A 24,899-nucleotide genomic window follows, 5' to 3' on the forward strand; every position below is an offset into this window, starting at 1 on the left:
TTCGAATTGAAAAAGGAAGGGAAACGCTTGAAGAAAAAAAGGTGGTGGTGGTGGGGGGGGACTAGCGTGAGAGAAAAAAAGGATAGCGTGTCAAAGGATAAAGCACCGGGGAAGTGCAAAAACAGGCTGCATGAGAAGGGAAGGGAGAGGAAAGAGCCTGATCGCGTGTCAAAGAAATGCCGAAGAGCCGTGCGAAAGAAAGGGAAAAGTAAGCGAGGGAGGACAAGCGAGCGCAACAACGTGTGTCACGGAGGAAAAAGCGGGCGGGCGGGCGGGGGCGAAGAAGTGAGCGCTGGGCGAATGAGCAGGGGAGACGGGGAGCGCGTGGCCGGCGGGGAGGGGGGCTTGGCGAGGCTATTTGAGCCCCGCGAACGGGCTGGGTGGGTGAGCCCCGGACACGCTCCGGTTCCGCGGTGAGCAGCCCGCGAGAGTCCAGTTCGCCCTCCCCCTCCGGCCTGCCTTTGAAGTCACGTGGCAGCCCCCTCCCTTCTCCCCCAGCCCCCCGAATTCCCGGCGTGGGGAATGGCCTCGGCTTCATTGTGACGCAAGCAGCCTGGAAGCCGGCGCCCGAGTCCCCGAGCCCGCCCGGGCCGCGTTCAGCTGGAGCCGGAGCCGGAGCCAGACAGCAGCAGCAGCAGCAGCAGCAGCGGCAGCGGCAGCAGCGCGAGGAGGCGGGATCCTGCAGCGCCGCGGCGAGGAGTCCCGGGAGGTGGCGAAGGAGCAGACCCCCCCCCCCCCCGGGCAGGGTGAGTGCCAAGTTCCACCTGAGGCAAGAGAGACCTCGACAGCGGGGAGGGAGTGGGGCTCGGGGGCGGCTGCCACAAGTTGCCCTTCTGGGCTCCGTGTTCGGGAAGGAGGCAGGAGAGGCTCCGCAACGGGCTGCCCTCGGTTGGGACTTCTCCATCCACGCCCCCACCCCGGGTCTGCGGGAGAGACTCGCCCTGGCGCGGTCGGGCTCCGCGGCGATGTCTCTATAGTAACGCCGCCGCAGCTGCGGGCTCTTGGAGCAGGGGGAGGGTCAGGCCAACAGCCACAGCCGCCGCCGCCGCCTCCTCCCGGCCGCCGGTGCCTCTTGTTGCTCGCGTCGCTCGCTCTTCCGCCTTTGCGCCCGACCTCTCGCTGCTCGTCGTGATGCCTTCGGTGCGTGGAGCAGTTGCCTGCCAACAAGAAGGCTGTGAATAAAATTGGATACCCGGCGTGGGACTGACACCACACACAGCAGGAAAAGCATGTAACATGGAAGGGGATGGAGGGAGAAGGGCGCCAGCCAGAGAGAGCAGCGGAGAATGAAGCCGAGAGGGAAGTATTGCTTCCCACCGCACATTTATAACTCATGACGCTCACATCTCTGAGAGCACCGTTTGGGGCGTCGGAGAGCCTCTCGTGGTTCTCGCAGTACTACGGAAATGTTTTACCTTTAGTTTCCTCTCCTGAAGGGTGCCCCCCTCCCCAAAGGTGGGGAGCAGGACATGCACACACAATGCCATGCTGTGTCTATTTTTGTTAAAAGCACCACAAAAAGGGGGGAGATTGTGTTACTGGCAACCCCCCCCCCCCTAGTTTCCACAGGAAATGCAAGCATTCTTTGCAGAACTCTGGTGTGCAGTGAAGAAACGGTTCTTCAGAAATAACCATTGTTGACAATTTTCAGTGTTACTTGATCAAAATACTCACATATAATTGGTTTTCTCTGTTCAGTGTTTGGCTTGCATGAGACTAACCGATGTATCTTTGCAGCTGTTTTCTGCTTGCTTGGTTTTTAAAGCCAGCAGCAAGAACCCATCCAGCTTGTGTTTGACGGGAATCCATAAAAATAGGATTGTACAGGAGTGTAAAAATTGAAAGAGTAAAAGGGAAACCTTTTCTGTATGCATCTAAAGTGGGGCCAGACCATGCAATCTGGGCTAGTTGTGGTTAGTTTTATTAGTCTTTAATCATATGTATGATGTCAGAGCTCTAAAGTGCCACTGTAAAATTCATTGCAGTTGAGTTTCTGTATGAACTATGAAGCCAGTGCAAACATCTTTCTGTTCTATTTTTAGCCGGACAACTCTTGTGGGGAAATGATGTTAAATGCTGAATATGTTCAGTGTATTTGAATCGGAATTTGAAAAAGAATTGGAGATAGGATTTTTCCTGTCATTACCAGGACAAATGTTAGCAGAAAACCTCTGCTTTGATCTAGTGTCCAGCTATTTGACTGTATGTTCATTTACTTCTGTGCAATGTTAGCACAAGACTGCAATTATCTGGCAAAAGCAATATTACCTTGTTAAATGCAGGGCTACATGTTATTATACTTATTCAACTGTTTTCATTTGAGTATAATACCTTAACACAATAAGGAAATAGTAGTGAATGATCAAAGGAATAAGAATGATTCCATTATGCTACATTTTATGTAGAGGAGATATGTTGACTGCAAGATATAAAGGCAGTTAATCAAGGGATCTAGAAAATATTAGTTGCTACTTTATTTTTACCATCCAGTTAAGACCAAGGTCTTCCAGTGTATATTTTGGGCAGGAGAAGGGTTCTAACATGTTACTGCCTATATAGAAGCAAGAGGGAGATACTTGTTCCAGATCAATAACAATATTAATAACAATAACAGAAATGATAATAACAACAATGTTTATTCTTGTATGCAACCAGCTTTGGGTGAATTCTTTTATTTCCATAGAATGGTTCTTTATTACCATAGAGGTGGCTGTTCTTTATATCTATGGCTGTAGATTATAAATAATACCATATTTGGAGTAGGGAAGAATTCTCTTTTACATCCATTTGTCTAGCAATCAAAGAGCCTTTCTTGCCTTCCCCCAGCTGCATGCAGCTTGCCTTGCTTGTCAGAATCATTCTAAATTATTTCACTAAATCATGCAAACACCATGTAGATCACAGTCAGCACTGACATGGTATGCAGCATTTGTTCCTTTTTTAGTGGCACAGTATAGTCTGGATAATTTGTTCAAATTCTTAGTTTTCAGGAATGATGCTCAAATCAGTTTTTGCATTTTCCATATGTGGGTCAGGATGTACAGAACCATGAGTAGGGCATGGGTCATGTACTGAAATTGTTCCACTTTCTCCTTGCTGCTGCTTCTTGAAGCTTGGAAAGGTGTTCTTGAGGATAGGAGAACCTGTAGAATGGCTTGGGGTGTGGCACAAGGAGCTGCAGCTAAGGAAAAAGAATGGGCAGAAATTGGAGTCAGCTACTTGGGCAGGTAGGGGGGTGTTAAAGTGGAAGAAGCGCTTTGGAATTGAAGAGGTGTTGAGCATAAACATTCCTGTATCACAGGTTTGTTATAAAGGTAAGCATTTTGACCACTACAAGAAAGAGCAACTATGAAGTTAACAAATAAAAGTCAATGCTGCTTACTTGGGGTGTAGAGTTTTTTCAGTGAGACCCGTTGACCTATTCATTTTTTCCTATACTATGGCTACTTGCTTTTGTGCCTTGTAGAGGGTTGGAGTTTGACCACTGGAATTCCTTCTTCAAGTACCTAATCTGCTTGTGCTGACTTTAGTCAGTGGTTTTCAACCTTCCTAATGCCGCAGCCCTTTAATACAGTTCTTTATGTTATGGTGACCCCCAACCATAAAATTATGCAAATGTTCTTTCACAGAAATTAAACTGAAACTGACCAATGGCGTGAAGATCCATTGTTCATGATTGTATATAAACTGTCCCCCCCCCCCCCACGGGGTTTCTTAGTTCAGTTTTGCATCTTGTCATACCATGCCGATCTCTCTTTATTTTGCTGCTCCAGACAGATGAACACAGTATCTCGATCTACCCCATAAGGCTGTTGTGTGGATGGTGCCCCCCGGGTAAGCTGCTTGCCCTGCCATGGCCTTTGTGAAAGGGTTGTTCGACTCCCAAAGGGGTCCCAACCCCTAGGTTGAGAACCACTGCTTTGGGTGAATCATTATAGTTTTTTTGGGGGGGCAGCAGTTTGGCAAATGGGTAAAAACAAACTTCTGTGGGATAAAGGGGTTGCATATATTCCCATGGTCACAGGCTTCAGTTGTTGAGGCCTCAGCTACACAGTACTCCTATACAATAGATCACTTGTTGGTACATTCAGTATAACCAGCCTTTGATTTTCTTCTTCTTTTTTTGAGGGATATGTGTGTAATTTCCAATTGATATGCCAATTAAGGTCGGATTGATATGCATGCATAGTAATCTTTGTATATAAACTATTTAGATGTAGCTACAAATGTGTGGAGGCCAAGAGCAAGAGAGCCTTATTCACCCTGAATTTGACTTTACCCATTTTGCTGAACATGAGCAGAATGATTATATCTTAGCCATACCTATTTCATGGAAATGTTTATAAAGATAAAACATTATTCTTGGTTTCTTGTGGACAGGGTAAGCCAGAAAATAAGTAATAGTACTAGTTATCTAGTAAATATGATATGGACTATTCTACACAGTCTCTCATATCATAACCCACTCATGTTTTAACCCTGATATGACGTTTCAGAAACTATAGTAAATTTATGACTCCATGTGTACAATGTAAGGGATGGGGGGGAATTGCCTTGTTCCTGTTTCTTAAAACTGTATGATCGTTATTCTCAGCCAGGGTTATTAAGAACTCCATACTTAGTCCAGTTGTGGAAGGCATCCAGAGGACAAAGTGACATTTTGCTCATCTGTCAGGTCTGTGGTGACCTTGTTGAATTCACACACCATAGAAAAGGAATGGGAGGGAAGACCTGAATCTGCTGCATTGGCTTGTCCCATTTCCCCATTCTCAGAGCCCCTCCAGCAGAAAATAGGATTCAGATATTCTGCCTGAAGATTTCCCAAAGTTACAAGTGATCTCCAAGTCACATAGTTCGTTCCCCTGAGGAGAATTACTGTTTTGCATGGTGGGCTTTAAGACAGCTGAGATGAATGTATTCTTGTTTTGGTCAGACAAAATATTGCACACACAAAAATGAAACTAACCTCTTATTTCATAAGTATTTTATTTTATTAGTGAAGTGATGCCATGCACACTGTAAACATGTGACTTCAAGGGCTGTTGCAGAGAGGCATGGCAAGCTGGCATTGCTTCCAGGGTTACCCAAATCTGAGGAATATTTCAGGGGTTACTCCATGGTCAAAAGGTTGAAAAAGGCTGCTCCATGGGTTCGCTATCAGTTGGTAGTGACTTGACGCTTTCTCCCTCCACTATAATTTCCTCCTCCACCATTCAGTGTACACCTTGAACAGGTAACTAACAAGTACTAATTCATTGTCAAATTCAGGGCTGAAGTAGGTAATGTGGAAGGGATCCATGTTTCAGATCTTTAGTGAAACCTGGAATAGGATTGTTGTGATGCATGGATTTGGGTAGATTTTTTTCTCTAATTAGCAACTCTACATGACTGAATACTGGGAAAGAGACACAGGGAGGATATTTTTAGGGAATGTATCCCTTTCTAATCTTGAAGCTGCAGTTAGCTTCAAGGTGAAAAATAGGATATATAGATCCTGGCCATTAATTTCTCCCCCACAATATTAATTATATCAAATAGAGAGTATTCCTATTGGTGAAACAGGAAAATGGTTAAACTGGTATGTCCATGCCATCATTCTCCCTCTGAGGAAGGAGGGCACCTGCGTCAGGTTGTTCTCCCATGTTGCTCGGGAGGTAGGAGGCAAACTGCCTCCAACTGCCTGATTCCGGACCGGAATCTGTTGCTCTCGGTATGTGACCAATGTTCATTCTCATAATATTTAGCTTAGAATTTTTCTGCACCTCAATGTTGATGCTGTTTCCAGGTGAGGCGAATCCCCGCCTGATGTTCCAGCTTTGTGGCACCCCTTCTGCAAAATGCCATTTATTTCAGAAAATTTTTTCTTGCCCTCAGATCTTACCTTCCCCATGTCTTTTGCACTTTGTCGGTGACAGAACCTCAATTTTTTGCACGTGAGTTGCATTATAATGTATTGTGCAACATCATCATATCATAAAAAGGCTGGCTGTATCATCTAAACAGTTTGGTTGCTGCCATTTCAAAGGAAGCTGCATAGTACTCCTTCTTTGTGACTTTTATTACCATCTAATAGGCTTTCATAAGCAGCCCATAAGATATTCTTGAGGCTTCCAAACATGCTTTAGTCATCTCAACTCCTGTTCCTTTTCATATAGCTCCCAGGGGCACCAGGGGGCCAGCTTAAAATGGGGACAGAGAGGATGTTGGGGTGCAATCTCATCAACAGCGTTTGCTGCCAGTCATTGATGAATCCATCAACTGATTCACTGAGAGGCATCAGGTCCTGTAGAGCAGTGGTCCCCAACCACTGGGCCATGGCCCAGTGCCGGGCCGCAGCTTCCCCCCCCCCCGCCGCCCCCCCCCGCTGTAAGAAACTTCCCAGGCAGCAAGCTTCTTTTTGTGGGAGGGGGGGAGAGGGAAGCAGGGTTGCGCATGTGCGTTTGTGGCATAAATGCGCATGCACGCTGCGTATGCGCGGCCGGGTGATCACCCTCCCCATTGCCGCCGCTGGTCCGCAGCCTTAAAAAGGTTGCGGACCACTGCCATAGAGCATTGGATCCATAGGTCTCTGTGAGTGGGCATAAATGTGGCCCCAGCCTATATGGTGTTGGTATAAAGAGCTGGGCCTTGAATGCAAAGTAATCTGACCATTGAATGTGCTTCATCAGTGACAGAACCTTTTTTTTCTATATGAAGTAATGTTACAACATTGTAAAAAACACACACTGGGTGCTATGTGGGAAGAGAAACGGGAGGGGAGAATGAAGAAATAACACACGCTTGTATCCACCGGAAAAAGAAAAAGGAAAGGAACTTTGTGGATGGGTAATTGCACAGAATAGTCTACATGAATCTTAGCTTCCTGTTTTTTCTCAATCTTATAACATGGCTATATTATAGTGAAAAAATTAATATAATGCAATCAAAATTACACTTTAAAAATAGCTCAGGTCAACTTTAAGGGAAGCGGGGAATAAATGTGCAACACAAAAGGGCGGTGGTAGCAAAATCGGGACTTCCTCACTGGAAAACTGCGGGTTCAGATTTGAATGGGAGGAGAATCGAGGGGAAAAGTGGATTTGGAAAATGTGGGATAATGGGGCACCAAGTTCAGATCTTCTGGGGAGGCAAAAAGTTGTGTTGAACATTTTACAAACCTATTTAAGAACTAGATTTAAAGCCCATTTTACCTGGAAATAAAATGGGCGCTAGCGGGGGGAAAGGTAGGGTCGCGGAGAATTGGTGGCCGGGCGTGGTGGGCGTTGCAGCGGCCTCCATTGTGTGCTGGATAGACGTACCATGGAGCGCGGCTGCCGGGGGCTCTCTGCTCGGTGGCCTGATGCGGAGAGAGGCGCGAAGCGCCTCTCGCTGCATCAGGCCGCAGCCTGACGGAGCCACCGACAAAAGACCGCCACCCGGGAGAGGCCCCGCCGCCCGAGGGAGCCCCACGAGAGTAAGTGCCTAGCGCCCGCTGTTTGATTACTAGTCATTTACATAAGTGGAAGAAAGAAACACAAGTACATTAGCATGGGAAAGTAAAGGACAAGATAAAAGTTAAATATGATGAAAAGGATGGTATAGACGTACCAGCAGCACAATGAGAATTTGTTGGTTGTACAAATTCAATCCTAGATTGTCAAAAAGGGTTGTGGGGGAGGAAATTTTGAGGATTGATTGTGACATAGCTAGATTTTCCTGTCACATGTGAAATAACTTGTCAAGGTGCATGGGTACATTGGAACAAATTCTGTATCTAGTTTTAAAAAAGAAAAGAACAAATAATAATACTTCAGTATTAGAAGGAAGGAAATCAAATCTGTAGCCAGGTGTAGAAAGTATTTATGTCCAGACCCATTGCATGGAAGCTTGTATTTATTTTGCATAAAACAAGAACTAGACTGCAAATGGAGAAACTGGGATTTGTTGACCATTATACCCAGTCTGTGTACATATATCAGTGGCAGATTGCATGACAAACTGCTTGTCTGACACCCCATAAGGCTGAATGTGTCACTATCCTTTTAGGGGGAATGGTATTAATTTTCTTTGTTTATAATCACTCTTCTGCTCTTTCACTGGAAGAGTTAAGGGAATGAACTATTCATCCATGTCTGTGCTCACAGTTTATCTCTCATGACCAATTTTCCCCAGAAGGAAATTAATGCCCATCAAGTGACAAACTATGTAGACTAAAAGACTGGAAAATCCCTATTTTCCTGCTTTGTTATGATAAAATTGGTCAGATATTGGTGCTTTGATGTTAGCTTAGATTTAGTATAATTGATTAATCATTTTAATAACACTACAGAATGAACCAGCTTTACTGGCTGTATATTATGCAGGCGATTTACCTTGAAATACTTGGATTTCAGCCCTCCTGGGGGTAAAAATCCAAGACTACAGTAAAGTCAGAGTTAAGCTCTTTAGTCCCTGGATTTCACTTGAGATGCAAAGAATGTGCAAATTCTCCATTTGAAATCAAGGGAATTTAGACTCGATAATTTTCTTTGAAGTTCTTCTGCATAAAGCAACCCCATGGAAGTACCTGACTGTAGAGCAAGCTGCATTTAACCCAGTGGGTGCATGGTTGTAGATGCCACCTCTCAGTAGCAATATAAGTAATCAGTGCTGAAGGCTTTAAAATGTACTTATGTGTTCACCTCTGTTGCTGTGGGTAAGTGTTATTCATAGCAATTTGACACAGGGACAAATACTTGCTTCGTACAACTGTGGCTCAGTGGAAGAACCTCTTCTTTTCAAACTGAAGGTTCCAGGTTTAGATTCCTAGCATCTTCTGTTAGAAAGTTCAGATGGTAGGTGATGTGAAAGACCTCTGCCACTCTGAAAAGACAGTACTGACCTTGATGGAGTGATATTCTGATTCAGTATAAGGTAGGGCTTTCTCCATGTGGAAGAAGAACAAATTTTAGAGCTGTTATTTGAAATTTTTAATTTTGACTGGATTGTGTTCTGATTACTTAACTTTCATTTTTCCATGTTATGTATTAGTGCCTTCTGTATATATGCTTGGAAAAGAAGAAAAAACACACAAGTCCTGAGTGTATAAGCATTATGTTTCAGAAATTGGACTCTTGTAGCTTTGGGGTATTAGTTTTACCTGGAAAATATCAGTGATCTCCTTATCAGAAAGAAATTTGCAATGGAATAGGGGCATTCTAAATATAAAGGTGGCTGTAAACTAACAAAAGGTGATTTATGCAATAAAGCAGTATTAAGTAACTGGGTTATTTATGTGTGTATTATATTCTATGAAATAGTTTACTAATTCACGATTACAGAGAAGCTGTTGTTTGATGAAGAAGGAAAAAGTCTGCTAGCTAACATCTCAAATGCTGGACTGTAATTTCATCTACCCCCCCCCCCCCCCCCAGTATTAAAGGCTGAGGTTACCAAGGCTGAAATTACCAGTTGCATTCAGACATCTGTGCGTTCAGTACAGATATTATGGTTGCGTATATCAATGCGATTTTCTTGTTTTAGGGACATCAGCAACATATTGTTTTAAATGCTCCTCTGAGTGTCCTGTGAACAGCATGATGATGCTTGCTCTATTGTATTTGACAGTTTTTAATTTCAAATAATGAAAGCATAATTGTAAATTTATTCATTGTATCCACTAAAGTTTACGTTCAGCTATAATGATTTTGTATGATGCAGGGCTGCTGGCATCTGTTGAACTGTAATGGTTCTATTGTTCTATGAACGCAAAAGAAATAGGTAGTCTTTTTGAATCATAGACTGAAGAACCCCCTTTCACTTTTATAAATCCTAATTAATGAGATTACAATTATTTTAGATTTAATAAATGGCATGATCACTGTTTTTTGCTTTTTGCATCCATTTCTCTTGATGCCATTGGCTGATCTGGTGTTACAGTTAAGGTTTGGTTTGGTGGTATATGGATGAGCCTCAGTTTGATGCTATGATCAACCCTTTTCTCTTCCTTTTTTCCCTTGTGCGCTATAATTTCCTTCCTTTTGTAGTAAACCTTAATCTGCTGTTGCATCTGAACAAGCAAACTACGTTTTGTGATTGTGTTTATAACCAGAATTTGATTTGATATCACGATTTGATTATCTCTCCTAGAGGACACAGACCATAATTTGACAGGTTCATTGTGAACTAGAGAAGGAAAGGAGCATTGAAGCATTTGTTTGACATAGAACTAACATACCAAAAAAACTAACCCATAATTTAGCTGCTATCACCGGGAGGAGCTGGGTAGTTTGATACTGGGCTGTTTGACATGAAGATAAAATTGCAAGGCCTAGGAAAACTTCCATTAAATCAGACTCCTTTAGTATATAAAAAGTTGTTTATATGGAAACTGCTACTTATATTTATATTTGAAGAATATACTTCTTATATTTATATTCTAGGTAACATGAAGCTGTATCTTAGTAAAAAACATTGCCTTAATACATTTGGGATCTTGAGACTGAAAAGATTACCTAGCTCATTGGTAGAGTACCTTGCAAGTACTTGGGTTTAGTTTGGGAAACTTCTGTTGAAACTAGGAGTGTAACACCCTGTAATGTTCCAAGGGAGTAGATGTGGCCTCTGGATAAATCAGTAGATGGAAGACCTGGCATCCAGAGTTGGAGACCAAGTTTACCTTCACAGTTTGCAATGAGTGGTAGACCTGGCCTTAAGACGGGGGGCAGGTCTACCACCATTATCACCAGTGGATGCTTAAAGGACCAAAGCAGCATTGATACTGTGGCCCAGTTGGAGCATGTTGTCTAAATTGCAACTCCTACTGCTTGTGAGGGACAGCAGGATATCACATTGTTTTCTGGACCTGGACCAGGTTTGCACCTGTTGATTCCATTGACTATCTGATTATTCCACCAATTCCAGAGGCTACTACTCAGAAACTCTGAAGATCAGAGGATGTTTGAAAGGCCATGGCAGCATCATCAGGCTGGCCACACCCTCGTTTCAATCTTTGGTGTGGGTGTAGAGGTAGATCTAGTGGTGAATAACATCATTCCATGGTCAGACCACCATGCCCTGAATGCCTGACTAAGGACAGCATCACTTCCCTGTTTGGGTGATGGATGCATTTTAGTCTTCTGCATAGACTTACGGAATCCAAGAGATTCTTGAATGCTCTTCAACACCCAATGCCCTCAAACATCTTGTTGGTGGAGGACTGGTGGTCCTCCCTATCAGCTGCTATTGATGAAATTGCTCCTAGGCACCCTCTCTGCTCTTGCCTCAAACTGGCTCTTTGGTTTCTCAGGAGCTTTGGAAGAGGAAGGAGGAGGTGAGATGGCGTAGCGGGTGTGGACGAAGACTCGCAATGAGGTGACAAGGACATTTCATAGCATGCTTATGAAGGCGTATGAGAATATGGTGAAACCGGTGAAATGTGACTTCTATGCCACAGGTTCTTGCCCGGCACTAGGGTGATTAGATCTCTTACTGCCCTTGAGGAAGGGTGTCAAAAGTTTAGGACATTGGATTTCAGATATGAGGCTTTAGCGAGCCATTTTGCAGACAACGTCCTGTCTCTCTGGTAGGACCTACCTGCCATGATTAATACAAGTCACAAACTGGAAGCTCCATGGCCGTCATGGGGGTTAGTTTTTGATGGCTTCAGATGGCTCTCATTAACCAAAGTGGACAAATTGCTGGAGTCAGGGAGGGTGACCACTTGGATCCCTGTCTGTCCTGGTTGCTCAGATCGGGCAACAGGCAGACAGAAGGCCATTTACGGGAGATTGTGAACCGCTCCCTCACAATGGGGGAGTTCCCGGAAGGGCTTAAGAAGGCATTGTTTCATCCACTGCTGAAAAAATTGTTGTGGGACCCTGCCAACTACCGCCCAGTTTGTATCTTGCATTCCTGGGAAAGGTAGTGGATCAGGCCATGAAGGACCAGTTCCCAGTATTTTGGGAGGAAACTTCAGCCCTAGGTCCATACCAGTCTGGCTTCCATCCTGGCTATGGGGTGAAGACAGTGCTGGTTGCTCTAACAGATGATTTCCTGTACCAGCTGGACTGGGGCAGTTCGGCCATCCTTGTTTTTTTACATCTGACAGCTGCATTTGATATGGTTGACCATGAGTTGTTGGCTCACCACCTCACCATGACTGGGGTGAGGGGGGACCAATGGCTGGTCTCCTTCCTCTGGGATTGGACACAGAGGTTGGCTGTGGGAGATGAGTTATTGGACCCCTTGGCACTCCCTTGTGGGGTGCCACAGGGGGTGATACTCTCCCCCTACTCCCCCTGATACATTTGCCAGCTGTTTGGAAGCAGTGACTGGATGGCTTAGGCAGAGTCATATGAAACTGAACCCCTCCAAGATGGAGGTTCTGTGGCTGGGTGGGGGCAGGAGCAGGCAGCATGTTTCCCAGGCCTAGATGGGGTGCATTAAACACCTGCACCTGTAGCCAGGAATCTGGGAATGGTCTTTGATGCCTCCCTTTCTATGGAGTTTCAGTTCCTAATGTGGCTCAGACAGTGTTTTTCATCTGCGCCAGGCACAGATACTAGTGCCCTACCCGTCCTCAGAACACCTGGCCACAGTGATTCATATCAATGGTCATTTCCAGGTTTGACTTTTGGGCCCTGGAATGAGCTCCTGGAAGAGCTAAGGGCCCTAACAGAGCTATCAAGGTTCCACAGGGCCTGCAAGACAGAACTCTTCCACCAGGCATTTGGTTGAGGTTGATATCTAGCCTATATTGTTGTACTTGTAGTTTAAACCCATTACTGCGTGTCCTCTCCCCTGCAGCCAACGGGAACAGCATCCTGCCCTCCTCCAAATGGCAACCTTTCAAATACCTAAAGAGGGCTATCATGTCCCCTCTCAACCTCCTTTTCTCCAGGCTGAACATTCCCAAGTCCCTCAACCTATCTTCATAGGGCTTGGTCCCTTGGCCCCAGATTATCCTCGTCGCTCTCCTCTGTACCCTTTCAATTTTATCTACGTCCTTCTTGAAGTGAGGTCTCCAGAACTGCACACAATACTCCAGGTGTGGTCTGACCAGTGCAGTATGATATTATACTGGTGGCAGGGGGAGTTCTTAAAATATTTTCAACAGTGTTTTCAAGGCATCTCAAAATAATGCTTAGAGTGGTGCAGACTGAGAACAGGTCTTTTCATAGCTTATTTGTATTGGACATTTCATGGCTAATAGTGGCTTCTGGACAGTCAGATCCCTAGCTGGATTTATGTTCAACTTTCAAGGAGTCTAATTTATAATTAAGGATTGTAGAACAATCCAAAAAAGTTACACCTGCCGGAATCTATCAGCTAAAATGTTTGTACATTTGCTTAGGATTGCACTGTGGGTAAGCTTATGCTAGTTGCCATGTGGATGATTAGCTTATGTCTTGAGGCTAAAATGAGATAAATCCTCTGAATGGTGCTCTGACCTTCTTGGAAGGAGGACAGAATACAAATAAGATTACTAAAACAACAGTAATAGTAGCAGTTCCATTCTTAGAAAACTTGTGCAACCATGGGCAAATAGACTCCATCTTATATATTTTGCGCTGCTAAAGAAACAAAATTATTATTCCTGTGTCCATTTCTTTAAGAGTGATCAGAAACAACTAGTACATAGATATCAATATTTTTCAGTCTTTTCATCAACCTGAGTGATCCGGATTAACGTATACATGAATTAATATATAGTAACCATGACTGAAATACTCTGGATGAAGAATCAATAATGGCAAGGCAATTAAGAATAGGTATCTTATTTGTAGCTCAATAATGAAACTAACCAGTAGGTAGGAATTTTAGGTAGCCCCTAAAATTGCAAGGATCCAACATACAATTTAAAGACAGCTAATGCTAAAACTTCCAGATCCCCATGCACCTAATAAATCCCTTCCCATTTGGGGTTTTATTGTTTTAAATGTTCTGTATACATGGAACATGTTATTTACTCCCATACTGTTGAAAATGAGTTCTGTAGCTCACTCCAGGAACTCTTAGTTCTCATGGGAGCAATGATGCATACACGAAGCCCCTGGCAAGCACAGATTTCTTTGTTCATGGCACAGTTAAGTGGAAATGAGCCTATATGCATCATATCTGTTGTCTGTGGGAATCTACCTTTTGTATTGCAACAAGTAAAAAAAGTTGCTCTTTGTTGTGTGCTCTGGGTATGTATTAGCATCTCATTAGAGCTTGTAGAGCAAGACCATACTATTTAAGTTTCATAATATAAATCCTTACATGCCTTTACAAATAATGGTACATTTGTAAAGCTAGAGTCACATTCATAATCCTAGTGAAACATGAAAGTGAAATCCCAGTGAGAATTATGTTTGAAGTGGCTCAAGATCTACAGGATTAATTTGTCAGCATGATGAAAGTGGTAATGGAATTTTCAGAAATGTTGCGTTAATAATGTTTAAACCCTTGGAAACTAGGGAATTAAAGTGACCACACACAAAAGAATAACACTAAGGTGATCCTGGCTAAATTGCATTCCCTTTGGCATAAATTCAGAAATATAGGGCCTGAGCATCTAGGATTTTTTTTGTTAAAGTAGCCATTTCAGTTCAATAGAAATTGTGCTAATGTATAATGAAAACCGTAGCCTTACTCTCATTCCAGTGGGATTAATATGCATTTAAGTATCCCTAGTAAGGCAAAAGGCAGAAGAATTTAGAGGTCCTTAAAAAGACTGCATCAGATTGAAGGATTAGGCCAAATATAAGCAAATGTACTCTTTGCAGTTCTCATATTTCAGACACAGAATAAACTCAGTACAGTGGAATTGTTGCGGATATACACAATGTATCGTATATACTCACATGTAACCAGACCTGCATATAAGCCTAATTTTACCACAAAATCTGGGAAAATTTATTGACTCGGGTATAAGCCTCGGGTGGGAAGTGCTCCATCATCACAGGCTCTCCCATCCAGCTTCCCCCCCCAACAAATACAGAAAAGTCAAGAGGATGAATAGCTGCTGGTTTTTGTACCCCACTTTTCACTAACAGCCTCTTGTGGCACAGAGTGGTAAGGCGGCAGACATGCATTCTGAAGCTCTGCCCAAGAGGCTGGGAGTTCAATCCCAGCAGCCAACTCAAGGTTGACTCAGCCTTCCATCCTTCCGAGGTCGGTAAAATGAGTACCCAACGGTAATGACTGGGGAAGCCACTGGCAAACCACCCTATATTGAGTCTGCCATGTAAACGCTAGAGGGCATCACCCCAAGGGTCAGACATCACCCAATGCTTGCACAGGGGATAGCTTTACCTTTACCTTTCACTAACTAAGGGAACCCCCTTCAAGGATCGCTGCCTTGTTGTGGCAAGGGGGCTTGCGTAGTTCAGTGAAGCTATGAGCTATGCCGTGCAGGGCCACCCAAGACGGACAGGTCATAGCTGAGAGCTCTGACAAAAGGTGATCCACTGGAGAAGGCAATGGCAAACCACTCCAGTGTCTTTGCCATGAAAACTCTATGGACAGTTCCAATAGGCATAACGATATGACGCTGGAAGATGAGCCCCTCAGGTCGGAAGGTGTCCAATATGCTACTGGGGATGAGCAGACGGCTAGTACGAGTAGCGCCAGAATGAATGAAGCGGCTGGGCCAAAGCCGAAAGGACGCTCAGTTGTGGAAGTAACTGGTGGCGAAAAGACAGTCCGATGCTGTAAAGATTTTTATTCCATAGGAACCTGGAACGTCAGATCCATGAATCAAGGCAAGCTGGACGTGGTTAAACAAGAAATGAGAAGACTGAACATCGACATTTTAGGAATCAGTGAACTAAAATGGACAGGAATGGGTGAATTTAATTCAGATGACCATCAGGTATACTACTGTGGACAAGAATCTCGCAGAAGAAATGGAGTAGCATTCATAATCAATAAGAGAGTAGGAAAAGCAGTCTTGGGATACAATCCCCAAAATGACAGAATGATCTCAGTTCGAATCCAAGGCAAACCATTCAACATCACAGTGATCCAGGTCTACGCCCCAACCACTGCTGCTGAAGAGGATGAAGTTGATCAGTTCTATGAAGCCCTACAACACCTTCTAGAAGCAACGCCCAAAAATGATGTGCTTATCATCATGGGGGATTGGAATGCTAAAGTAGGAAGCCAAAAGATAACCGGGATAACAGGCAAGTTTGGCCTTGGAGTACAAAATGAAGCCGGGCACAGGCTGGTAGAATTTTGTCAAGAGAATACAATGGTCATAGCAAACACTCTTTTCCAGCAACCCAAGAGACGACTCTACACATGGACATCACCAGACGGTCAACACAGAAATCAGATTGACTATGTGCTCTGCAGCCAAAGATGGAAAAGTTCTATCCAGTCAATAAAAACAAGACCAGGAGCTGATTGTGGTTCAGATCATGAGCTTCTTGTTGCAAAATTTAGGCTTAAATTGAAGAAAGTAGGGAAAAGCACTAGGCCACTCAGGTATGAACTAAATCATATCCCTGACGAATACACAGTGGAGGTGACAAATAGATTTAAGGAATTAGATCTGATAGACAGAGTGCCTGAAGAACTATGGACGGAGGTTCGCAACATTGTACAAGAGGTAGCAATTAAAACCATCCCAAAGAAAAAGAAATGCAAGAAATCAAAATGGCTGTCTGAGGAAGCTTTACAAATAGCTAAGGAGAGAAGGGAAGTGAAAGGCAAGGGAGAAAGAGAAAGATACACCCAATTGAATGCAGAATTCCAGAGAAAAGCTAGAAGAGATAAGAATGCCTTCTTAAATGAACAGTGCAAACAAATAGAAGAAAACAATAGAATGGGGAGGACCAGAGATCTTTTCAAGAAAATTGGAGATATGAAGAGAACATTTCATGCAAAGATGGGTATGATAAGGGACCAAAATGGTAGGGACCTCACAGAAGCAGAAGAGATCAAACAAAGGTGGCAAAATTATACAGAAGAACTATACAAGAGCGAGCTTAACATCCCTGATGACCACAATGGGGTAGTTACTGACCTGGAGCCAGACATCCTGGAATGTGAAGTCAAATGGGCCTTAGGAAGTCTGAGCAACAATAAAGCTAGTGGTAGTGACAGCATTCCAGTTGAACTATTCAAAATCTTAAAGGATGCAGTAAAAGTGCTACACACAATATGCCAGCAAATTTGGAAAACTCAACAATGGCCACAGGATTGGAAAAGGTCAGTTTACATTCCAATCCCAAAGAAGGGCAATGCCAAAGAATGTTCAAACTACCGCACCATTGCACTAATTTCTCATGCTAGCAAAGTTATGCTCAAAATCTTACAAGCTAGGATCCAGCAATATGTGGACCGAGAACTTCCAGAAGTACAGGCAGGATTTCGAAGAGGCAGAGGAACTAGAGATCAAATTGCCAACATACGCTGGATCATGGAGAAAGCTAGGGAGTACCAGAAGAACGTCTACTTCTGCTTCATTGACTATGCTAAAGCCTTTGATTGCGTGGAGCACAACAAATTGTGGCAAGTTCTTAAAGAGATGGGAATACCAGAGCATCTTATTTGTCTCTTGAGAAATTTATATGCAGGTCAAGAAGCAACAGTGAGAACTGAACATGGAATCACTGACTGGTTCAAAATTGAGAAAGGAGTTCGGCAAGGCTGTATACTGTCACCTTGCCTATTTAACTTGTATGCAGAGCACATCATGAGAAATGCGGGATTAGAGGAGTCACAAATTGGGATCAAGATTGCAGGGAGAAATATCAACAACCTCAGATATGCAGATGATACCACTCTAATGGCAGAAAGTGAAGAGGAACTAAAGAGCCTGTTGATGCGGGTGAAGGAGGAGAGTGCCAAAGTTGGCTTGAAACTCAACATCAAGAAAACAAAGATCATGGCATCCGGCCCTCTCAATTCCTGGCAAATAGAAGGGGAAGAAATGGAGATAGTGACAGATTTTATTTTCCTGGGCTCCAAGATCACTGCAGATGGGGACTGCAGCAAAGAAATTAAAAGACACTTGCTCCTGGGGAGGAAAGCTATGGCAAATCTAGACAGCATCCTAAAAAGCAGAGACATCACCCTGCCAACAAAAGTGCGTTTAGTCAAGGCTATGGTCTTCCCAGTTGCAATGTATGGCTGCGAAAGTTGGACCATAAGGAAGGCCGAGCGTCAAAGAATTGAGGCTTTTGAACTCTGGTGCTGGAGAAGACTCTTGCGAGTCCCTTGGACTGCAAGGCGAACAAACCAGTCAGTCCTAGAGGAGATCAGCCCTGACTGCTCTTTAGAAGGCCAGATCCTGAAGATGAAACTCAAATATTTTGGCCACCTCATGAGAAGGAAGGACTCCCTGGAGAAGAGCCTAATGCTGGGAGAGATCGAGGGCAAAAGAAGAAGGGGACGACAGAGAATGAGGTGGATGGATGGAGTCACTGAAGCAGTAGGTGCAAACTTAAATGGACTCCGGGGAATGGTAGAGGACAGGAAAGCCTGGAGGATCATTGTCCATGGGGTCGCGATGGGTCGGACACGACTTCGCACATAACAACAGCAACAACAACAACAACAATAACAAACTAAGGGAGTCTCAAAGTGGCTAACAATCGCCTTCCTATTCTCTCTTGGTGCCAGACACCCTGAGGGAGCTCTGACAGAACAGCTCCGTGAGAACAGCTCTGGCAGGAGAATGATTCTATGATTCTAACTAAACTGCCCCCCAGACCAGCAAAGCAGAGCAGAACAACAGTACTCAAAGTTAGCAACCTAATACAAGTAAAACAGCTACCAAACTGGGAGAATGGACAGCTCTAACTACAACTGTAGTTCCCTGCCCCAGAACAAAACACTGTAAAATAGAACACTGAAAGAAAGAACTGTAAAAATCAACTTTTAAAAGAAACACAGCCCCAAGAAGAAAAGGCAAACAATGCTGCCCATCAGATAAAAGAAGAAACACTATGAGAAAGAAACAGTAAATCCCAAATCACCCCCCAAACCCACCCCACCCCACCCACAGAAACCAAAAGAATAATTTGAAAAGAGGGACTGAGAAGAGGAAGAAGTTAAGGCAAAAGAGAAAAAAAAGATCAGAGTCCCTCAGTCAAACCGTTGAGGTCCTACAAGCTGCCAGAGCAAGCTCAGCTTGCAGTACACATTTGCAAAAGACAGTGCAATGATTGGCTGGCTGGAACAGGCTTTTATTTCAATTACCGTATATACCTGCGTATAAGCCGAGGAGGGCTTTTTCAGCATGAAAAAAGGTGCTGATAAACTATATATGCGAGTATATAGGGCATATTTGACTGAATTAGAGACATCAGAAGTCAACAAATAACTGTGAACAGGCAGCTTTTCAAATGGTTACTCTTTCAAGTGAGTATATATGCATGCATGTCCCTTCAAGTTGTAGCTGACTAGCAAGGGGCTTTCAATGAAAGTAAGAGCACAGGTGAGTGAATTTCAAGTGACTAGTATTTCCATGTTATCCTGGCAGCCAGGATAAGGGCATGTATTCACAGACCTGATTGAACCCTGTACCTGGCCAGTTGTGCTCGGGGCGGTGTTGTGCTTGATCCATTCTGGTAAGCAGACCATCCTGTCAGTTCAAAAAACATATGAATGGGGGCATGTGGGGGGGGGGCAGAAGCCCATACAGGGTCTGTGGCACTCCCATGCACCATGGTGGGGTTCAGGCATCATGGGTGGGCCATCAGCAGGCTTGTCACTCCCTGCTTGGGCTGAGGGGAGGAGGGGCCTCATAGCTGTCATTATGGCCATTGGGATATTTTTGCTGTCCCATGACACAATCTATTCCCTCTGTGAGTGGCTCATTGTTCATTGCCTCCTCCTGTTGGGTGGCAGGAGCATGTGGAGTGGAACAAGGTGAGGGAACAATGTCTTCCCATGGTGGGATAGCCTGCTTCCATATTCTGTGGCACTGCAGTCACAGAGCAACAATGGAAGGAGGTGCTGACAGCATTTGTAATAGCTGCCAGACACTTGGAGGGTCTTGTCATAGCAGGGGATGTGGATGAGGGAGAGGGGCACATTGCGGGCTGCTGTGGGACCTAACTGAGTCTCTTCAGGGGCCCTGGTGCCCCCAAAGCACTACCCCTTCTGCTGTGCCTCCAGCGGGGGTGGCACAGGGATGTCCTTAAGGCATGAACATCCTACTGGCTGCCAGTGAGCAGAGTGCACCCTCCCGTCCACATTCTTGTTTATTATTACCATCTGGGACCCCGTGGACTCTGTGGAGTGTGGAGAGCCACTATGGGGTGCCTGCTGGGCTGATGAGTAGTGGCCCTCCCCACTGACAGGTGTATGAGGCTTGCAATGGGAGCTGGATTCTCAAAGGTTTATGCATAGCAGAGGAGGAATGTGGCTTCTGTGGTCTACCCCCTGCTTTTGATGGATGCTGAGCTTGGCCTCTTTAACTCATGACTCCCATTGGTCCTTCCTGCCCTGCCTGGCATGCTGCTTCCACTTTGAACAATGCTGGAATTGAATGTTGCAGTGGATTTGCCAAGGGCTCCATTTGGCTGTGTAACTATCCCCTTAGGGAGGCAACTAGTTGCGCTATAGATATCCTGCAGCCAGCCATCACAGTATAGGCACAACACAGGATTGCTTTGCCTGGAGGGTGTAACTCTGATCAAGAAATAGTACTACACTCCTAACAATCAGGCTAAGGATTTCTTCCCTAGAATCAATTTATATTTTTCAAAAGTCAGTTACATGTTCTGTGAGCTTTATTTATTTATAACATTATCTACCCCCCAATGCAGTGAACATTAAAATATATCAAACATTAAAAAGCATTCAAAATGCAAATGTCTTTAAAATATTTTAAACAAATAAACTTAGAAACACATACAACAAACAGGAAGGAGAACAAATTAGAGTTAATGAGAGAATGCCAAACAAAACAAAACTAGTTCACCTGCTTCCAGAAGACAACAAAAGAGGAAGATAAAGGAATCTCCCTGGAGAGGGAGTTCCAAGGGCCATTCCGCACCGGGATCCATGTAGCAAATTGTTTGCTGAACGAAAAATCGCCATTTTAAATAGTGGAATTCGTCGTTATGCATACCTGCCTTTGTAGTGGAATCCAGTTGCGTTTCTATCGTTTCCCACAGGGTTCCGGTCTCGGCAAAAATCGCTAGAAAGGGAGCGCTATTGCTGAGCTGTGTCCTGCCCCTGGCCGTCAAGCAGCCAATGGGCGGCCGTTATCATGCTCCCAAACAGCCCCTTTCCCTTTAAGGAAGGTTTTTTAAAAAAAACACACACCCGTTGCAATGAATATGCATTGATTCATTGCAACGGAGAGACCCATCCAGCTAGCAGGTGATGTTTGAGCTGCCGTTTCATCGTTGCCACGCTCCCCCCAAGTGAAAAAAAAGTCCCCCCCCCTTACGGGCGCGATTTTCGGCCGAAAACAGTGTGAAAAATAAAGTGAAAATAAACCAGCAAACGGGCCTCTATGATGCTTGTGCTTTGTGACTTTAAACAGAGGGACTGCAGCCGGGGAAGCCTTGCTGGGTAAACGAAGGCTTGCAGGTGCGTTGATCTCCACTCGCTCGGAGGAAAAAAAATGGCGATCGCTTCGCCGGAAGATCAGAGGAGAGAGCCAGGGGGAGGGACTTTGCAGAAACCGCAACAATGGTAATGCACAGAACTTTCCCGCTAGTGTTGCAGATTGGTTGCAGGAGTGTAGCGCTTTCCGGAGGGTGAATCCATTTTTTGGGATTTCCCTGAAAGCGCTACAACGAAGCGCTTTTTGCGGATCGGTTTCAGGAGTGTTGCAGATTGTCAACGATGTTGTGCATAACGGCAAAACTGTAGCAATTTCAATTAGTAACCATTGTGCTATTTTGGACGAATGTGGAACGGCCCCAAGATTTCAGCTTCTCAGTTGAGAAGGTGCTTTCTGGAGGTGCTACCTATCTAGTCTCAAATGTGACAAGAGCACCCGAAAAAAGACCTCTGAAGTTGGCAGTATTTCAGGGGTGCCATCCTTTATAGCAGGGGTAGTCAACCTATTTCTGTGGGCCTCCAGATGTCCATGGACTACAATTCCCATGAGCCCCTGCCAGCAAACGCTTTAAAAGTGAGTTTTAAAAGTGAGTATCAGTACCTTGAATACAGCCAGTGTGCAAATTGGGACCCTATGTAGATGGAACAAGACTGCAGGGTCATTCTCTCTACATTAGTCATCCTCTCATACGATTCTAAGATTTTCAATTTTTGAATGAATGGAATGAACTGAAAGATGAATTAAAATGTTAAGTATATTGAGTTGTGATGTCATGTTTATATTTTAGCCATTGTGTATATTTTAGCCATTGTATGATCCCTGGAAAACAGTGCCCTGAGGGAAAGCATGAGGTTTTGATGTTGTCCTATTTTCTGCAATATTGAAATCTTTTGTCATGCTTAAAATTTTTTAGCTGATCTGTTTAATACTTGTGGATCATACCAGTGTTAAAATGATTGAATTTACTCTAGAAAGGAAGAATCTGTATTATAATGTACACTAGGGGCAAAGCCTGTTGGACCCAGGAATACAATGGGTGCTAGGATGCATGCCTGCACTGTTACTTTCCTTTGTGCTGACTCTCCTCCCACTGCTTCCTACTTGATCTTGAGATCTACTGTGGTGAAGTGATTAAAGAGTAGCAGACTCTACTTTTAAGAGCTGGGTTTGATCCCCCGTCTTGAGGCCCCACCTCCAAACCATAAGGAACATTCCCAACCCAGAGGTTGTTAACCTTCAGGTGGGGCCTGGAGATCTCCCATTGCCAGCCCCACTGCTTAAGTCTCCAGGTATTTTCCAACCCAGAACTGATAATCCTCCCCACTGAAGCTTTTTGGCCATGAAGGACAGGTACAGGCCTGAGTTGCAGCCAGGAGGAGGAGGGGAAGGGTAGCAAAGACCCCAGCCCAGTGTTGTGACCAGGGTCAAAGGGGAGGCCCAGCACTGGATGGAATAGGGTTCTAGCCAGCTCCCCTCTCCACTCCTTGACTGCCAGGCCCTGCCACTTTCTAGCTGTGGAGCACTGGTAACCACCTTTCCCTCACTCACCTGGTGGCAGGAAGCCTCAGACAGTGGGGTACCTGGGGAGGGAGGGAGAGAGAGATGATGTCATGACATTGCAGGGCACTATTCTGTACTGCGTTTCCTTTCCATGTTAGGCAAGGAGGCAACCCTACAGCTACATCTGCACTCCAAAGTGTCTTGTGATGGGTAATTTTTTTTGGGGGGGGGAAACCTTGTGACTACCTTTCCTCAACTGGTTTTTCTCTTAAATCCCACCAGCATATAGTTTCAGGCTTGGGTTTATGAAGAAAACAAGTGTAAAAGTGGTTGTGATAACCCTATTGTGACAGTACTATGGGTATATGAGCATTTTTGTTGATCTTCCTGTCTAATGTTGATTGTAAGCTAGTTTTTAAAATAATATTATATCATGATACAATTGAATTATATTGGTTAGGCTTGTTTAAAAGTTAATGTATCATGTATCATGTGCCATTCACATATGGTATGTGACAATTATAATAAATTTAAAATGTACTAAAATATAGTTATATTTTTATGAGGTAACATTATTAAAATTAAAGTAAAATATTTTGCACCCCTTTAGATGGATATTGTACCAATAAAATGCAGTTAAATAATAATTAAAAATAATTCTCTTAACATGGAATTTGCAGCAGCCATGGCTCAATTCCTAAAGGTCCTTGTGTGCATCTGTGGGAATGGATATGTACATGCTCAATAATTGATATCTACTGTCAAGTATGAGCACACTAATAAACTTTTCAGAGCAGAGGGAAAAACAGGTCACGAAATAGAATGTCTTGTCCTCAGGAACAGAGCCGATTGTTTTGACTCTCTTTGTGGTATGAACCTATGGCCCAAACTAACAATGGGTATTTAAGCTAAAATATCTTTTCGCAAAAGAGTTTCTCCCTAATTACAAAATTAAGGGACATATAAAGTGACTATGCTCACTTTAACTAGGGCTGTTTGTTCCAGATTAGATGCCCCCCTCAGGCTTCCCTACAGTATCAAGGTGCTTCTCTGAATCTCCTAAATTCCCTCCATGTTTCCCTGCAGCCTTTTACACATCTGCTTTTTATGGGGTGTTTTTGAAAAGATAAGCCAGGATGGTGCCCAAATATAGGAGGAAGTCCAGATCTTCTCAGTCCCACTCACACCCATGCCATTTTCCTTGTCTTGGCTTAGGAGTCCCCAACCTTTTTGAGCCTGTGGGAACCACTGGAATTCTGAAGTGTCATGGTGAGCACAAGCTCAAAACAAGCTGATGCAGGAGGCAGAACCATACAAATATCGGAAGTCCAAGTACAGGGGAGAAGATGGGTCACTTAAAAATTACACAGGAAAATAATAAAACCATCTGTGGTGGCAACTCCAGCTCAAACAATTTTATTTTCGTATGTAAAGCCAATGAGGGCCAACGGAAAGCCCTACTGAGCAAGAGCCCCACATTAAACATTTTCTTAAAACACTTGGTGGGCGCCTGTTTAATTGGGAGTCGACATAACTTTCTAACAACCTGTCTATCAGATTCTCTGAATTCCCAACATTCTTTAAAAAGGAAAAGGAAGTCTCCCCTTTCATTGCAATTATGCCTTTCCTTTATACCTCTGCCACAAAAAGGTTTACATACTTGGAAAATGGAACCTTCAAATTCAAAGAACTGGAGGGAGAGTGATTGTTATAATAAGACTATAACAGCATGTCTGTTGCAATTTTGTTTTAATTATGTTTTTCAAAGCCCCCATAGAAGGCATAGAGAATTGCTTCTGCAGACTATTGACTCTGTGAAAATGGGGAATTGCCATAGGGAAGCCCTGTTGCTGCTGTGCTCTTTCAGCAGCTACAGTAGCAATAGGGAAAACACACAAACCTGTCCTGATATGGAAACCCCCAT

At 44.1% G+C, this 24,899-nt stretch overlaps 1 protein-coding gene across 7 annotated transcripts in view; it reads left to right on the forward strand.

Moving 5' to 3' along the window:
- The first annotated feature begins 354 nt into the window (after positions 1 to 354).
- SNCAIP (synuclein alpha interacting protein) overlaps positions 355 to 24,899 on the forward strand; it is a 131,495-nt gene continuing 106,950 nt past the window's right edge. For 6 of the 7 annotated variants that reach the window (XR_013232482.1, XR_013232483.1, XM_077344394.1 and 3 more), the window contains exon 1: positions 355 to 746. The gene's annotated coding sequence lies outside the window, so the exon portion shown is untranslated. Of the gene's footprint in view, positions 747 to 908; positions 1,298 to 24,899 lie in introns of those variants that run through there. The other variant, XM_077344395.1, reaches the window with a different exon arrangement.

Source organism: Paroedura picta, chromosome 7 (genome assembly GCF_049243985.1).
Source record: "Paroedura picta isolate Pp20150507F chromosome 7, Ppicta_v3.0, whole genome shotgun sequence".
NCBI classification, from domain to species: Eukaryota; Metazoa; Chordata; class Lepidosauria; order Squamata; family Gekkonidae; genus Paroedura; species Paroedura picta.